We start from the raw sequence: 6,000 nt of genomic DNA, 5'->3' as shown, positions 1-6,000 counted from the left end.
CCCTTCCACATGTCAACTTTCGATTCCAAACAAGTTCATAAGGATTTATTTGCAACAATAAACTAGTAGATAGGCCAAGAAAAGCCCTTTGTATGCTGGAATCATGAACTACCATGCAAACTTTTAAAAAGTTCATACCCATTTTGTACACACATTGTATATAATAAGTATTCATTCATGTCTCAAGAACTAGAAAACATTAGCCTACCTCATTATCAGGGGTCAGTAAGTGGGATGAGTCCATGTTAATCACATTTTTTAGGCTTTGGCACAAGTTTATATTCTTTGCAATTTGCCTGTCTGTTGATTCTAGGCCAAGAGGTGATTTACTGCATCAGCAGTCAGTTTCTTGGAGTTTTATGCCCCCAACGTTGTCGCCAAGGCAGCGCTGCCTGGAAGGCACTAGGGTTAGGCATGGGTTAAGGTTGGGGTTAGGTTTAGGTGCCTTTAAGTCAGCGGTGGCAGCGCTGCCTGGAAGACGACGTTGGGGGCATAACACACCATCGAGCCTGTAGTTGACGGCTCTTAAAGTAATTTGTGAGTGAAGGAGACAGATACGGGATGTCCTGCTCATGCCTCCATCCTCCTATTGTTCCTTTCTCGTTCACAGTAGACACCTTAGATTTGTAATTAGACAAGCAAATTAGTTTGCCAGTGTGTTAGGAAAATTAACTAAAGCAAGGTCAATATCCACAAATTCCATTCTAAAGACAGACTCTAAAACAAACTTTGAACCAAAAATGATGTTCACATTACAGAATGAAGTCTTAAGTATATACTACAGGAGAGTCAGTAAAGAGGTTGCTAGTCAGCTTAACCACCAAACTAGACCCAAATCATGAAGACACTTCAAAAAAAGGAAAGACAATGTCTGATAAAATTTGGCCTTTATTGAATTCAAGATGGAGAAAGCCCAAGTGCAGAAAGTGACCCAGGATAAAGGAGAAGTTCCATTCACCATTAGCATTCTGAGCAGTCACTTCAGGAGTCATCATGGGAATCTACAGGGATAAAAAGCAGACTTCACTTTCAGTACAATAAGCCATTGCTTCAACCTGGGGTTAGTTAACTGGCAGACATTTTGTTGTGACTACTGATTTATGAGGAAGCTACAGTCTGAAATATGAGCCAGGCCAGCCCACAATGTTCCATTTCTGCACCCTTGCTCTAAAGAGGGTCCTTGTACAGCATGTTGTTGGGCCAACATGAACTGCCTACAGTACATTTTTTACATAGTATAATGCAAGATGATAAAAACAGGAGATAAATACAACACTAGAAATCATTGGTGAGCAATCAATATGCTATTGTTCCAACCACAATATGCTATTGTTCCAATATGGGGCTGGATAATCACCAGAAGTTTGACTACTGGCACTGATTTTAAGAGACCTGCTGGGCTAAAATTTAACCACAACCAAGCCAGCCCACAGTGCTCAGTTTCTGTACCATTGCTCTGAAAATCCCTTGTGTGGAGTAGTAGCTAACGTGAACTGCACCTTCACAGCTCTACAATCTACAAGTAACTAGTATTTGCCTTCTGACACACCAAAAGTTCTGCACATTTCTTGCAGACACAAAATAGTCATGACTGAAATGCAGTAGAAAGTACTCAAATCTTAATAAAGCAGATTCTAATGCAGAGCACCAGGTCTGATCTGAGTCAACATTTCATCAAGATTGAAATTCTTGACAACCCAAAAATCTTCTTACACAACAGGAAATATGACAAAAAGCCAAACAATTACCAGTGATGGTGGTTCCATCTTGGGCAGAGGTAGTCCCATTTTGCAGATTCAGTACAGTGGTTAACACAACAGCATCCTCACTCGCACCATCTTGGGATTCCACGAGAGAGAGAGAGAAAAAAAAAAAAAGCATGGATCCGATTTTAGAACCAAACTGTGGTGATCATAAAAGCCAGCTGAAATCCCACGAACAGCAGTTGTAAACAAGACATTAATTAAACAGATTTTCTGCTGAAGAGTGCTGCCAGGTTTAGTAAATACTTAGAACTATATATGTAGTAAGAGTTAAGTCACAGAAAGCTCAGTTTGTGTTTGCCATGCCTAGATGCATTTTCCATGAATGCAAAAATTTGACCCTGTAAACCAAATTTGGAGATTTGTTTGAAAACACTTACAGGTTAGAAAGATGCAAGCACTGCGATCTGCTTTCTACAGGAGATCATTCACAAGACAGGTGTCTTCAATTTACTCACACTTGCATAAGAAATGTGCCAATTAAAATCAGCTGGTTTAGAGAAAGATTGGAACCATTGTGGCCCAAGCAATCAGTGGACAGTAGACTTCCCTCAGCATTTAAGTCAAGTTGATACACAATAGCCTTTTTCCTTGATTGAAACCCAATTTAATGTACTTGACAATGTTTAACAAAACTCAAAGCAAATGTGTAAACTACAGAGTCTTCCAAGTAACAAATAAATAAATTCCCTTACCAGTTACTCCATCAGTGGCAGATGACGTTGTCTGGTTTTGGGCACTTGGGGTTGCAGTTACCACATCATCTTCACTTGCCCCATCTTTATATTCCACATAAGTGTAGTTTAGTGAGGGGTGGAAGTGGAATGGTCCATAACTACAACAACATGCTACATTTATGAAGCCACAAGTGACCCAAAGTCCTTACCAGCCTCTCCAGTTTGGGCAGCAGCTGTTGTCTGGTTTTGGAGACTTGGGGTTGCAGTTACCACATCATCTTCACTTGCCCCATCTTTATATTCCACATAAGTGTAGTTTAGTGAGGGGTGGAAGTGGAATGGTCCATAACTACAACAACATGCTACATTTATGAAGCCACAAGTGACCCAAAGTCCTTACCAGCCTCTCCAGTTTGGGCAGCAGCTGTTGTCTGGTTTTGGAGACTTGGGGTTGCAGTTACCACATCATCTTCACTTGCCCCATCTTTATATTCCACATAAGTGTAGAAGTCCTTACCAGCCTCTCCAGTTTGGGCAGCAGCTGTTGTCTGGTTTTGGAGACTTGGGGTTGCAGTTACCACATCATCTTCACTTGCCCCATCTTTATATTCCACATAAGTGTAGAAGTCCTTACCAGCCTCTCCAGTTTGGGCAGCAGCTGTTGTCTGGTTTTGGAGACTTGGGGTTGCAGTTACAACATCAACATTTAGTTTTGTCGAAACATCAACCTCATGAGCACCTCCTTCCTTGACATGCCTCTTTGGAAGACAGAAGACTGCTCAAAAGAAAAAAGAAATTATTACTTAAATCAGGATTTCTAAAAAAATAATTAAACTGCAAAAAGACACTTAAAACACTAACCATTACTGAAAGTAGCAATCAGAACCAACACAACAACCTTTGCCATTACTGCCATGTTGAATCACCAAAAACAATGAGAAGGTTGAGTTCAAGCAGGCCTTATGGAGGCTTATAAAGGCATGACGCTCATGCTCAATTCAATGATAATTAGAATCACATGACTTCCAGGTGTATATCGTTTAGCGATTCATGGGGCTTAACAATAATGAGGAAGGCTAGTGTCGCAGGAGACATCTTGGACTATCTTGGATCAATTTGGCTTTGTTTTCAGCCAGAAAGCTTTTTTAACATGGTCTAACTGAATCAAGCTACAGTGGGTATTAGCAGAGCCCGTCTATGGAGAGCCTTGGCACTTCCTATTAAGCCCCATTGTATCGAAATTGGTTGCAGTTCCATTAGAATTCCACTGGGGGTGATCGCGGGCGAGCGCATGTTGAATGGGGGTCTATGGAGCTAGACGGCTAAATTTCTCTTTCACCTGCTTGTCGTGGAAGAATCATAGATTTTATTGTAGTTTATGCAAGTTCAATCTAGATTTTAGATCTGAAGTTGAATGAACGAGTACTTATGTCCTTTTCATTTCTTACAGGTTGGGTCGTTGTTGCCCATATCACGCAAGCATTGTGCTAATGAATGAAGTCATTGACATGGGCCTATTTGAAAGGCTTTTTAGAAGACTTACGTGACTTCAAAAAAGGAATGTGGAATCTGAGGAGGAACTGCAACCAGTCCAGAAACCGGAAGTAACCAGACAGTGCCAATACTCTTCCTATTAGACATTCTCTGGTATTAGTTAAGTTTGGACGGTTTTCTGCATGAATCATGCACGAATCACGCACGAATCGCGCACCATATTCTTGGCAGAAATGGCACAAACTGCAGTTGTCCCAAACAACAACCAGGTGGCACTTGGGAGTTCTGCCACCACTACTATTTTTGATGCGACTTGACTTACTGCTTCCATGACGCATCCAGTTGCCAAGTAGGCTACAGTAGGGGAGAACGGGGTAAGATGAGCCATTCTTTACACTCTTCATCATTCTAATGGGTCAAAGAGATTTTGTTTTGTAACCTTCACACCAAACAAAAATTCAAAATGTTCTACAACTTCTGTAACCAACAACTTTTTGATAACTTATAAGGGGATATAGATAAGGGTATAGGCCTACCCCATATGTAAGTAAGTTGATCCAAAACAAAGATTTCAGGTAAAACGTTTTTATTTTCTGAAAACGATCATTTAATTTCTACAAACAGTAGCCTAACATACACCAACATTTCACTGAGAATTTGTCAAATACATTCAACTGAAAATGTGCCAAGGCAGGTTTAGACCTAAAAAAAAAAAAATGTTGCCTGTTTACCATTTCATTCACTTACAGTAAATAAGTCAGATTAATTTGCTGCCTAGTCTCTTTAGCTCTTACTAGGATAACACTCATGATTTCGTTTAGCCGTCACATCATAGCTTATAAGGGCACCAAGTGTAATGCATCTGAATGTTGTTCAGATGGACTTACTTCCCACTCATGGTGGTGGCTCTACGATGGGTACATCATTATGATTTATGATTTTTTAAGCAAGATCATGATTACATATCAGGTTAATTACTTATGAGTTCATCAGGTTTGTGGCCCCTCAACTAAAGTGTGAACAATGGCATGTGTTTAGAGAACTGCACAAGTTGTGTTCAAATCAGAATTTGAGTATAGTGATGACTACAATTTTGGCAGAAAAAGAAATCATGATCATTCTTAATAAATCATAATGATGCTCACCATACTTAATGCTTTAGTTGATGTGCTGTTTATGTATGAGGTCATGAATGAACTCATGTAAATTCCTGGTGATTCATGAGATATTAAGGAATGAAGTAATATGGAAATCATGGAATTCATGCATGAATTCATGATAATTCATGTACCCTTACCGTAAAGTGTTACCAAAAGTTCCCTTCCACATGCGAGCCAAAATCAGGCAAAAACCCAGAAACAGCGAAGGAATAACCAGATTTGCATAGGGCTTCTTTAAGCCAACCTGTTTGAGGGAGAGCGGCGCAGGGAGAGAATGCGTGCTAGGCCTACCCTGCACACATCTCTGCAATGAAATAATGTATATCTAGGCTAATCTATATTTTAAATAAGCTGTGTGCTGCTATGGAAACAATAAGTCAATGTATTAGACATATTGTGAGTAGCGCAGAAATGGACGTTACAGTTATTCAGTAACTGTAACTTATCACTGACATTTGAATTGGTAGGAGGGGCATCAATGACCTCTAGGGGGCATGGCCCTCGAATGCCCCACCATAGCGCCGACACTGGAGTGCAATAACTCAATCTGACACTGAAAAAGTTTTATGGCTTCTTATTATTGGCACTTATATTTTGTTCACGAAAGCAATATCTCCTTACACATCCGTGGGAGTCAAGGTCAGCAGAAGTCAACATAAAACAATTTGCATTAATTCAAATTAATTTTGCATTAAGCTACTCTGTGAACATGAACTTTTTTAAGGCTAGTAGTCAGTGCAAGTAGCCTAGTAGATTGCACTGTTGGGAGAAGCATGATTTAGGCTATATCTATCTATAAAGCAAGAAGCGTCTGTGTGTGTGTGTGTGTCTGTGGCACGCATATCTCGCTGACCGTTTGTCAGACTGATTTCAAACTTGGCAGGTGTCTTGCTACAGGCATGAGTA

The sequence above is a fragment of the Alosa sapidissima genome, chromosome 15 (genome assembly GCF_018492685.1).
Source record: "Alosa sapidissima isolate fAloSap1 chromosome 15, fAloSap1.pri, whole genome shotgun sequence".
Classification (NCBI taxonomy): Eukaryota; Metazoa; Chordata; class Actinopteri; order Clupeiformes; family Clupeidae; genus Alosa; species Alosa sapidissima.
This window is presented reverse-complemented; position numbering follows the sequence as displayed.